Genomic DNA, 12,895 nt, shown 5'->3' on the forward strand with positions numbered 1-12,895 from the left:
TAATAAAAAACAAAATTTTATCACTTATTTTTTTGTAAGTCACAAGGCTAAGATAGGTATCACTGAATTTATTAAATAGAAGAGCTGGCTGGGGTGTCTACTTTTCTGATGGATCCAAAAGAAGATTTTTATCACTTGATTTGTCATTTAGTTTGTAGAGGTCAACCTTCTTCTCATACCATTTTGCCTTTTAGTATTCTGATCCTCTTGTCTTCATTTATAAGAGTGTTCTTGTTATATTCTCTCCATATAATTTAATCCAGGATAATTACTCAGGATTTTTAGTCATGTCTACAAAGCCCCTTTTACCATGAATATAATATGTTCACAAATTCTCTCAACTGGGATGTGAAATTTGCATGTCAATTATCCATTGTAATCTTCTATGTGCTCTAGAGATTCATAACTGTCTTATATGCAAAATTCAATTATCATTTCTCCCAAAATTTTAACTCTATGGCCAAATCTTCTTAATATCATCAGTTTAAGATCTCAAGTCATACCACCTCAGGGAATCAGGTTTCCAGCAAGATCAGCTTTACAAGAATCCTGGGGCAAAAATTCATTTTTTTCTTTAGTCTTGTAAAATTCTAATATAAGTTACCATAGGTAAAGAAATTGTATCAGCTAGAAAGGAAGGGATACCAGGTATAGGCACTGTCATTCTTAGGAGCTAAGTAGTTACTAGTCTCAGACAACATTTAACATTAAACAGAAAAAATTCTAAAAAGTTTCAAAACCTGGAAAAATTCCATTTCAAATATTTCCTTTCTGGGTCTGCCCTTTGGGTCTATGGCTTGTCCCTATAGGGATTTCTTACTTTGTCAGGAAGGTATAAGGGTAAAAATATTTACAGATGAATAGTTTTATCAGACTGTTTTCACGACCATAGTGTTTTGGAAATCAATAATTTTCTCATGCTTAAAGCCTTCTCTGTTATGTGCAAACTATCTGTGTTCAGCTGCCATAACATTATCAAAGCACCGTGGGTCATCTGTGTGTATTGCAGGAGTTCATCCATTAGTTGTGTAGTTATAGACCTTTTCTAAACACAATGAGAACAACATAGTTTCCTTCCTTTTTGAGCTTCCAGAGTTTGACTTCATACTTACTTCTGGTTCTCTTTTCCAATCTTCAACAATGACCAGTCAAAAATTCCCCAAAATAGGTTATAGTGATGCTGATTCCATCTTCAAGTCTTTTGTCTCTGACTCTTCTGTTTTTGTCTTCTACATTTAAGGCTCTGAAGGAATTCATTGAACCTACCTAGTTTATACCAGTTACTATCCATAATATGCTATAAGTTTGCAAATAACCATAATTCCAACTGCAATCTTAATTCTCCCTTGTTATGTAACAGCATGTTTACTGGTTCTTCAGTGTTGCAATTTGCACATCTATGGCGGATGATTATTCTTTGTACCACACTCTTAGCTCTCGGCAGGCTGTGAAATACAATTTTAATTTACTTTTCGAGACTCCTCAGTATACTGCTTGTTGCATTTTGTAAATGCAAATGTACAACATACCGAGTTGGAAGAGGTAGGTACAAAAGATAATAGCTTCATGAAATAATGTAATTTTGAATATCACAAGACAAGGCAGCTTTTCTTCAGGTAAAACACAGTAACCTGTACTTCATGCTTATTCTCCAAAGTAAATCCTTGCTCTTGGGACTTTGATGCATTGCTGGTGGGAAGATACACCAGTGTAGTCCTTGCAGAGACTAAACTGATATCATCTGGAAAACTTTTGTGTAAGTATGCTCTGTGATAAAAGACTTTCTGCTCAAAAAAGCATAAAACAAACAAACTTATCTGTTGATTTATAGAGGGTACATGTAAGAGTATTTCTCCTTCTGCAGTTTAGAGGAGGACTGAATTGTCAGCATGAGAGTGGAGTGATGGGCATGTGATAAATAATGATGTGAACAGGAAAGAACTGTGAAACAATTAAGAACAATGATCTTTTACACGGGTGAGTTGTCATATAGTCAAACAAAACTTATTACCGTAGATTACAATTTATGTAAATATATAAATAAATCAATATATATTTTCAAGAAAACATTTAGAAGATTCATAATAAACACATTAAATCAGTTTTCTTTTGAACATTCATTTGACAAACATGGCCTCCGTCATATGGGACACCTGAATTTTGAAAACCCATAGGCAAGAGAAAAAGAAAAATAAGAAAACAAAAATAAAGGATTTCTAAGCACAATGGATTTAAGGTTGTAGCAAATGAAACCAGTTTCATAGAATGTGAAACAGATTTGGAATGATGGACTGGGACTGGTGAGATAGTTCAGCTGTTAAGAGCATTTTGCTCTTGCATAGAACTGGTCTTCATTTCACTGCACTCACGCCAAAAGGATCCAGGATATCCAACTATAGCCAGTGTCAGCATGCATACACACACACACACACACACACACACACACACACACACACACACGGGGAGCAGGAGTGGGGAAGGAGGGGAGAGGAATACAACTTAAAATTTTTGATGTTATTAAAAATATTTATCTTTTGAGATTGTAATTTGATCATTTCCCCCTTTGTCTTCCTCCTTCCATATCTTTGCATATGCCCCTCCTTACTCTATTTCCATATATATATATATATATATATATATATATATATATTTCAATTACATACATATGATAGATATAGGCAAGGGTAAAGCAAATGTTTAGTGTTGGGGCCATATGCTTTCTATCACAAAATATCACATGCTGCGGGGTTTCTATCACAAAATATCACATGCTGTGGGGTGGTGGTGGCTCATGCCTTTCATCACAACACTTGGGAGGCAGAGCCAGGTGGATATCTGTGAGTTTGAGGCCAGCCTGGGCCACAGAGTGAGTTCCAAGAAAGGTGCCAAGCTACACAGAGAAACCCTGTCTTGAAAAAAACAAAGGGACAAAAAACAAAAACAAAATATTTCATGCTATGAAGTCTTACAATGTATGACGTTATTCCTATAGGTATTTATTCACTTACAATTAGTTTCACATTTTTATGTGACAGGATATATCATTTTTCTTTGGATCTGTTTTCAAGTCTACTTTATAGGCCACATCAGGTGGTGAGGTAGATGCAGTTCATTGGCTGTAGCTCACAGAGCACTGTAACAGACAGAAGAAAGAACCAGTGTTGATCAGTGGGCCTCAACTACAAACTCCTTGTTGAGTAAGAAATATATTCAGTAAGTGTAGAGGTAGTTTTAAATAGACTTGGCATTCTAACTGAGAATAATTCTTGTAGCATGAATCTTAAAAGGTCTTATCAATAAAAACAAACCTAGAGGCAGATATTGGGGTGAATGCTGAAAGATCAGAGAAGCAGAACAAGCCACAGCTAACCTTACCTCACCAGTTTCTCAGCTGATCTTGTTTCCTCAAACTGAAAGCTTCTGAGTCCTCACCTGAATGGATCTCAGCTGAACTGCTGCTAAAAGCTAAAAGCTTAGAAAGGCTCTAGTTCCTGGTCCTCATGCCTTATGTACCTTTTTTCTTCCTGCCATCACTTCCTGGGATTAAAGGTATGTGTCACCATGCCTGGCTGTTTCCAGTGTGGCCTTGAACTCACAGAGATCCAGGTAGATCTCTGCCTCTGGAATGCTAGGATTAAAGGTGTGTGTGCCACAATTTTTCTGGTGTCTATCTAGTGTCTATCTCTATGTCTATCTAGTGGCTGTTCTGTTCTCTGACAGTAGATAAGTTTATTAGGGTGCACAATATGTTGGGGGACACAATATCACCACAAATTATTATACTTAATTCTAGATTACCATATTCATCACAATTTTATAACATAGAAAATTCATATTTTGTAATCCCTCTTATTTCCTATGATACCTAACAAACTTAAACTAGGTTCACTGCTTTGACCAACAGTCCCTGGGATGTAATCTCCCCTCCTCCATTTAATCATGTTCTTACATCACAGATCTTGTTTTTATTTCTCTCTAAGATCTTAGCTTTATATGTATATTTCAAATCATTTGGCAACAAGAGAAGAGAAAAAGAATTTAGACTAGAATTTTGTTCCTAGGTTCTGAAGGCAATGAGGAGACTTGTTAACATCAATGGACTTTGGTATGGTACTTTTTTTTTCAGAACCTGTGCTTGATACATGAAGTGATGGACAGCTGTGATATAAGTGCACATTAAGTATTATTAATTAATTAATCCCTGTGTCTAGTCTCAGACTAATCATACCTGGTCTTCCAGAAGCAAGGCTCATTTGTTCAATGCATTAGACATTTACTGTCCACAGTCTGCTCATCATCACCTTTGATAATGCCCAGCTTCCATGTAGATACATGTCCACAAATTGTAATCTGAGGAATATGAAGATAATTATTATATAGTAGAAAGCAAGCAAAATTTTATATTTTCAAATAAATAATAACAAAAGCTGACAATAATCCTTAAAAGTGGAGATAGAAAGGTAAAGCCATACATATTCAGCACTAGTTAGAATAAATGGGTTCTATTTTGTTTTTTCATTTACAGAGAACTAAATCAGCATTGAGCATATATTCTATGAAAGATAGTCTACTTTCTGTTTTTTACAGGATTTTTTATTTCTTATTAGAGACTCCCCAAGGCTTTCTGTCTTGAGGCTGTGTTTTATTCGTATCACATCACAATAAAAGATAATAATGCTAAAAGGCAATGATAGATTTGCTGTTTATGACTATGCACAATTATTCTAAAGTCACTAAAAACTATTACACCCTCCCTTTAAACTGAAATTCAAAGGATTAGTGGTTTCTCTCTCTCCCTCTCCCTGTCCTTTAACCCCCACCTATGTGTATGTGTGTGTCCATGTGTGTATGTGTGTCTGTCTCTCATTTGTCTCCATCTATGTCTCTGTGTCTGAGTACAGACACTGTTAGGCTTCACGGATGTATTTTCCAGATGTCTGAACTTATTGAAATTGTCTCAAAGTATTCAAGGTGTGTGAGAAAGAACAGAGAGAGATAAGGATGGGGAGAAAGAATCAGGAGGAGGGGGAGGAAGAGAGAGGGAGAGACTGAATAAGACAGGGAGGGAGAGAAGAAAGGTGGAAAGATGGAGTGGGAGGAAGAGAGGAAGGAATAGACAGAGGAGAGTAGGAGGAGCAAAAAGGAGAGTCAGAGAGATAATTTTTTATTAAAATCTGAAGAGGAAAAATATTCAGGAATCATCATGGTTGTTTGTTTCTACTGTCTCAAATAATTAAATTGAAACAAAATAAACAGGTAGCAGCATTCTAAAAGCTCAGAACTCTAGGAACTGCTCAGCTTTGTCTTCATCCAGTCTTATGCCTGCTTTGGTTGATGAAAATAAATCTGAACATAATCCTTCAGGAAACCAGTCTCCTAATGCCACCATGACTTTGATTTGAACTGTCATCTGAGAAGACTGTTGATGTTTGCTAGTGGGTTCTCATAATGCCCAAACATTACAGGCTGTTGCCAGTGTTCTTGGTTCTCCTCCTGAACTTGATGGACCCACAGCCTCAGCAGGTTTACCTGAGGCCAGAGTCATCCTAGTGACTCCAGAGCACATGCTTGATCTAGGGACCCCTGCTGTGGGATGGTCTGTATGTCAAGTGTGTTGCTGATTGGTCAGTGAATAAATCACTGATTGGCCATTGGCTAGGCAGGAAGTATAGGCGGGACAAGGAAAAGAATTCTGGGAAGTAGAAGGCTGAGTCAGGGAGACACTGCCAGCCGCCACCAGGACAAGCCGCGTGGGAAGGTCCTGGTAAGCTACGAGCCATGTGGCAAAGTAAAGATTAATAGAAATGGGCTAAATATAAGAGTAAGAGCTAGACAATGACAGGCCTACGCTAATGGCCAAGCAGTTTAAATAATGTAAGAGTTTGTGTGTTTATTTTATAAGTGGGCTATGGGACTGGCGGGACTTGGTGGCGGGAGCTGGAGAAAAGTTCTCCAGCTACAGACCCCACTCCCAGCAGCAGTACTGAAGGCTAGGCTGGTCCTCGGGACCCTAGACTATACAACCTCCCCTGTGCTCCATATCCTGGTACAACTTCAGAAGAATACTTCAGCTTTACTGGAGGCCAAGCTGGATCTAGGGACCCCAGGCCCCCAATACCTCAGAGTAGACACCTATCTGGACCCAAAGACTCATTTGTTCACTGGAACCCTTGGCCATTTAGGCCAGAAAAACAGAGAGGAAAGAGAAACCAAGGAACAAAACACCCATCCAACAAAGACAAATGCAGGAATCAACACCTAGAGCTATAATCATCTAAAATTCAGATGCCTAAACACCAGTGTAAGAACACAATCATTAACAGAAAGGGAAATATGACAATACCAGAACCCAGCTAATCAATAACAGCAAGACTTGAACAATTCAACATAACCTAAGCATAAGAAGACAACCTTGAATACAACTTTTTGAAGACGATAGAGGTCCTTAAAGAGGAAATTAAAAAAAAAAAAACCTTAAAGAAATTGAGGAAAACACAAACAAAAAAATGGATGAAATCAATAAATCCCTAAAAGAATACCAAGAAATCCAAGAAAAAAACAAACCAACAGATGAAGGAAACTGTTCAAAACCACAAAATGGAAATAGAAACAATAAAGAAACCAGGCGGTGGTGGCACACACCTTTAATCCCAGCCCTGGGAGGCAGAGCCAGGCAGATCTATGTGAGTTCAAGGCCAGCCTGGGCTACAGAGTGAGTTCCAGGAAAGGCGCAAAGCTATACAGAGAAACCCTGTCTGGCAAAAAATAAATAAATAAATAAATAAAACAAAAACAAAAACAAAAACAAAAACAAAAACAAAAACAAAAACAAAAAAATAACATAAACTGAGGTAATTCTGCAAAATATGAGTAAGTGAACTACAGATGCAAGCATCACCAACAGAGTACAAGAGATGGAAGAGAGAATCAGTTATTTAAGACACATTAGAGGAAATAGATTCATTTGTGAAAGAAAATGTTAAATCTAAAAAATTTCTAACACAAAATATCCAGGAAATCTGAAACACTATGAAAAGACCAAACATAAGAATAATAGGAATAGAAAAATAAGAAATCCAGCTAAAAAAAACTAGAGAATATACTTAACAAAATTATAAAAAATATTTCCCAACCTAAAGAAGGATATGCCAAAAAGGTACAAGCTTACAGGCCACCAATTAGATCGTATCCCTCTGCCACATAATAATCAAAACACTAACCATACAGAAAAAGAAAGACTATTAAAAGCAGTATGGGCAAATGGCCAAGTAATTTAAAAAGGCAGACCTATCACACCCAACTTCTCAACAGAGACTATCCACATACTCTTTGGAGATAGAGTCTTTCACTGAGTCTGGGGTTCTTAACTATATTGGATACCCAGTCAGCTCCATTGATCTGTCTGTCTCTTTTCCTGGTGCTAGGGTTACAGATGTATACCACCTTGCTGCATTTTGGCGTGGGTTTTGTAGTTTGGAACTTAGGTCTTCATGATTGTGTAGCAAACCCTCTACCTAAGGCACCGTTTCTCCATCCTCTAATTTACTATATTTTCTATATATTTTACCAATTCCACAGACACCTGAAAGCAGGACTATTGTGATAACATTATTAACAAGGTAATTTACATCTCCAGTTTACATATGGTCTTATTAAAAGAAAGGGGCTTCATTTGATGACTCCCTTAGATGCTTTCATTTTAAGGATTATAGTGTTGTTGGGAATGAAAAGCTTTCTAAGTACAAAATAAACTTTTTGTTTGTTTCTGCATAAAGCACTATCATCTCTGGAAAGAATTACTATCCAGAGAGTCTGAGCAAACACAGCTGGGCTGCTGAAGCAACAATTAGAGAGAGTATACCAGAAAGAAAAAAATTGACCTGGAGAGAAGATGCCTCTGCTTTTGTCTCCCAATATTTGAAGTACACTTTGTAACTAATAACCAGAAGGTCTTTAAGGGATGGCCTTTAATTTCCTTTTATATATGGTAGAAATAGAGCCTTTGGTTTGTAATTGGTAATCGTATCATTTGAAAAGCATTTTAAAAACTGAAATCATATTCTATGCTAATGAGAATATAGAGGGGCTTTGTTTCTGTCTTTGAAATTTCAACTCAAGTTCACATGCTTACACAGCATGCACTCTTACCCATTGTACACCTCCTCATCTCCACAAATGTAATTCTGGTCCCTGGCATGTTGTGGCTTATTTTATAGATGAGAAAATACTGTATGTTTTGGTCAAAATGGCTGATTAATAAATTAATAAACTTAGGATTTAATTATAAGTCTCTCTTTCAAGTTTATGCTCATTTCAATATTTCATGTAACTTCTGATGCTGAGGACAGTGTTGACTTTTGCAGAATTTCTTGACATATCCAGTCAAGTGTGTAACAAATTACAGAAGTGCATTTATTCAGAATTCAAGTAGACTAAAAACTGAAGCTGACATAGTGCATGTTTGAGTCTGTCTACTATTTCCCATTATTTACCCTCATGTCAAAAGATGCATTTTGCATGACTATTCTTCCCTTCCATGCTAACCAGATTTTTTTAAAATGCCCTCGTGTTCCATCCAGTGTCTTGATGTACTTGTTAAATCATTAGTGGAGCTCTTATATGTGGCTTTTTTCCTACTTATGTCTTGCTTGTGAGAATTTCCTTTACCTATCCCTTTGGTTATTTTTAGGTGGCTAAGTTTGTGATGAGAGAAGATATAAAATATTTGTAGGATCCTACAGAAAGGAAGCAAAAGAAACACTTTCTATGTTTTTGTTTTCTTCTGCTGTGCTTATCATGTTTATGAGTTTACTCAGAGAAAGATTTGGAAGGTCCATTTGAGAGCCGTAAATAGTCAGAATGTGAATCCCTTGAGAATGGTCTAAACATTTAGCACAAAAGTTTGTCACTGAACTACAGCCTTGGTAGTTCTGAATTTTCTTAGTTTGATGGATTTGTAAAATGGTAGCTAATATTATTATTCCTGCAATTCCGTTTGCTATAACTTTCTTTTGTGGAAAAGACAAGTAATGGTAACACATTAAACATCAAATTTCATCATCTCATTATGACTATCAAGGAAAGACAGTGAGTTAATATTATAATCCTCCATGGTCTACAATAGACTACTAATGTCTTGTTTGTTTCTGTCACTTCCTGAAGCTCTCTTTGGGATAGTATACTATTGCTGTGATATCAAATTGCCACAGAAGTATACCATTGCTATATGTTAGAGTTTCTTTAAAATACACATGTCCTTTGACTCTTAGAATCCCAGGGTTGGGAGGAGACATCTTGTCCTACTAATTTTGCCCCACTTGATTAAGGATTAATAAAGCCATAGACCTCAGAGGTTGGCCGTCACTATGGCCTGCTAAAGGGCCCACTCTGATGAATAAATCACATTGAATGAGACCATTGCAAGTATTCAGGATTGAAAGAGAAAACACTTTCCTACCTTACTAACATCTTTTTTTTTAAACACTTGGCCCTGGGACATCACAGGATTTGTTATTTTTGTAGCAGCTGCCATAAGCTTATACAAGGCTGAAGTCCTGCAGTCTTGGGGCTCCTATTTTACCTCCTCTGTAGGTTCTACTCATTGAAAACTATAACCTAAAAGGGATTTTAAAATAATTAGTTGCACAAGAACTTGGCTGTGGGCTTGCTGTTTATTTATTTACTTCATCATGTTGAGATGTGTCCCTTGTATTCCTAGAATCTCTAGGACTTTTATCATGAAAGGATGTCAGATTTTATTAAAGGCTCTTTATGAATCTGACAAGGTGCTCAAGGGGTTTTCGTCCTCTAGTCTATTTGTATAGTAGATTATGTTTATTAATATGTGTATCTTGAACCATTCATGCACATCTGTGATGTAGCTGGCTTGTTCTTATTGGATATTTTTTGTTTGTTTGTGTGTTTTTTTGTGTTTTTTTTTTGAGACAGAGTTTCTCTGTGTAGTTTTGGTGCCTGTCCTAGATCTTGCTCTGTAGACCAGGCTGGCCTTGAATTTACAGAGATCTGCCTGGCTCTGCTTCCCAAGTGCTGGGATTAAAGTCATGAGCCACCACCGCCCGGCTGGATAATTTTTTGATATGTTCTTGAATTTGGTTAAACAGACATCTAGAAATCTATCAATTATGAAGTCTCCCTGTCTCTTTGTCTACTTTGGACATTACCATTCTCTGTATTGAATAGGATAATGGAATAAATTCTCCCAGTATATATAGGCTGCATATTTGGAAGAAAGATATTGGTACACAAATTTTAAAATGAAATGCAAAATTATTTGATATAGACAAAGACTGTAGACATTTCAGCCAGTCTGAAATCATAGGTTTGTGGCTGTGGCAATGTTTATTCATGTGTGCAAATATAATGAATAAGATTTGAATATGTCTGAAATCATTTTATGAGAAAGAATGGTTTCTTGTCTGACATGTTCAGACTCTTACTCCCCAATCTCAATTAATAGTTTTTTCCTAATTATCTAAATTGTGACACATACCATGTGTCTCACACTTAAAGGTGAATACATATCCCAGCAATTTCAGAAGTTTTGTCTCCTTGAAAAAGAAGGTGATCAATGGATACCTATTATTCCAAGGCTTTGAAAGTTTTTTTTTTTTATTTTGCAATACAATTCAGTTCTACATATCAGCCACAGATTCCCTTGTTCTCCCCCCTCCCGCCCCCCTCACCTTCCCCCCAGCCCGCCCCCCATTCCAATCTCCTCCAGGGCAAAGCCTTCCCCACAGACTGAGATCAACCTGGTGGACTCAGTCCAGGTAGGTCCAGTCCCCTCCTCCCAGGCCGAGCCAAGGGACCCTGCATAGGCCCCAGGTTTCAAACAGCCGACTCATGCAATGAGCACAGGACCCGGTGCCACTGCCTGGATGCCTCCCAAACAGATCAGGCCAATCAACTGTCTCACCCACTCAGAGGGCCTGATCCAGTTGGTGACCCCTCAGCCATACTACTCAGCAGAGAAAAACAATGACATCATGAGGTTTGCAGACAAATGGATGGATCTAGAAAAAATCATCCTGAGTGAGGTATCCCAGACTCAGAAAGACAAACATGGTATGTACTCACTCATAGCAGGATACTAGATGTGGAACAAGGATGACTGGACTGCTACTCACATCACCAGGCAGGCTACCTGGAAAACAGGACCCCAAGAAAGACACAGGGATCGCCCAATGACAGAGAAATGGAATGAGATCTACATGAACAGCCTGGACATGAGTGGGGGTAGTGAAGGGTGAGGGTCGAGGGAAAGAGAGCTTGGGTGAGTGGGAGATCCCAGCTGGATCAACAACAGAGAGGGAGAACAAGGAATAGGAGACCATGGTAAATGAAAACCACATAAGAATAGGAAGAAACAAAGTGCTAGAGAGGCCCACAGAAATCCACAAAGATACCCCCACAACAGAATGCTGGCAATGGTCGAGAGACAGTCCGAACTGACCTACTCTGGTGATGGGATGGCCAAACACCCTAATTGTCGTGCTAGAAACCTCATCCAACTACTGAGGGATCTGGATGCAGAGATCCATGACTAGGCCCCAGGTGGATCTCTGGGAGTCCAATTAGCGAGAATGAGGAGGGTTTATATGAGCGAGAATTGTTGAGACCAAGGTCGGATAAAGCACAGAGACAAATAGCCAAACAAACGGCTTTGAAAGTTTTGAAAGTGAGACTTGGTGTCCTGGTTATCTTTAATGGTCATCTTGGCACAGCCTACAGTCATCTGAGAGAAGATTCCTCAATTGAGAAATTGTCTATATCATATTGGCCTGGGCATGTTGGTGGGGGACTGTCATATTTATTAACTGATATGAGAAGGTCCAGCCCACGATGGACAGTACTATCTTTATGCAACTGGCCCTGGGTTGTATAGGAAAGCTAGCTAAGCAAGAGCAAGTCAGCTTTTGAGAAATTCCTCCAAGGTTCCTGCTGTATTTTTCAGCAGTGAATGAGTTCTCTAGTTAGAGGAGATGCTGTGTGAAGTAGCAAGCAGTCCTACTTTCAGGTTCCTGAATGAGTTCCTGCCTTGATTTATTTCAGTGATATACTGTGACCTGGAAGTATAAGCCAGATAAATCCTTTCTTCTCCATAGTTCTAACAGCAAGGAAAATAGAACAACTGGGCTTCAGGGATGTCTTGGTCACTCTCCACCACAAAGCTGAAATGGCACACCCTTTCTCAAGTGCCTTAGCACAATTTGCTTTGCCATATTTAGCTCTTTGACTTCAGAGTCCAGATTTTTTCTTTAATTAAGAAAATTTTTTTATTCATTTTACATACCAAAGATCCTTATCTTCCCTCCTCCTGCCTCTCTAGCATCCCCCCCTCCCAAACTACCCTCCCATTCCTTCCTACAAGAAGGTAAGGCCTCCCATGGGGAGGTAGATTTAGTAGAGGCAGGTCCATGCCCCTCCCCCTGCCTCAAGGCTGTGGGAGGTGTGCCATCATAGATAGTGGGATCCAAAAGGCCTGCTCATGTACCAGGGATGGATTCTGATTCTACTTCCAGGGGGTCCCTTAAGCAGATCATGCTACACAACTGCCTCGCTGTGCAGAGGGCCTAGTACAGTCCCATGCAGGCTCCACAGCTGCTGATCTAAATTTCATGAGTTCCCTCTAGTTTGGTTTGGCTGTCTCTGCAGGTTTCCCCATCATGATCTTGATACCCCTTGCTCACAGAATCTCTCTTCTCTCTCTTCGACTGGCACAGTCCAGAATTTTTGCAAATATTCTAATGAAATACCCCATTTGTACATGGACTCTTTCCTGATTGTCGTTCTAATGGAACAAAAAGTGGCATGTCGCTTTCTTCAGTCATTCATTGCAACATTATTTTGTGTCAATCAAAGTTCTGTATTTCTC

General features: G+C 38.5%; 1 long non-coding RNA gene across 1 annotated transcript in view; it reads right to left on the minus strand.

Moving 5' to 3' along the window:
* Positions 1 to 2,958: 2,958 nt before the first annotated feature.
* The window catches only part of LOC131905931 (uncharacterized), a 72,666-nt gene continuing 62,729 nt past the window's right edge, over positions 2,959 to 12,895 (minus strand). The window contains exons 2-3 of the long non-coding RNA XR_009378078.1: positions 4,229 to 4,350; positions 2,959 to 3,133 (exon numbers count right to left, since the gene is read on the minus strand). This is a non-coding gene — a long non-coding RNA (uncharacterized LOC131905931). The remainder of the gene's footprint in view (positions 3,134 to 4,228; positions 4,351 to 12,895) is intronic.

This window comes from Peromyscus eremicus, chromosome 3 (genome assembly GCF_949786415.1).
Source record: "Peromyscus eremicus chromosome 3, PerEre_H2_v1, whole genome shotgun sequence".
In the NCBI taxonomy this organism is placed as follows: domain Eukaryota; kingdom Metazoa; phylum Chordata; class Mammalia; order Rodentia; family Cricetidae; genus Peromyscus; species Peromyscus eremicus.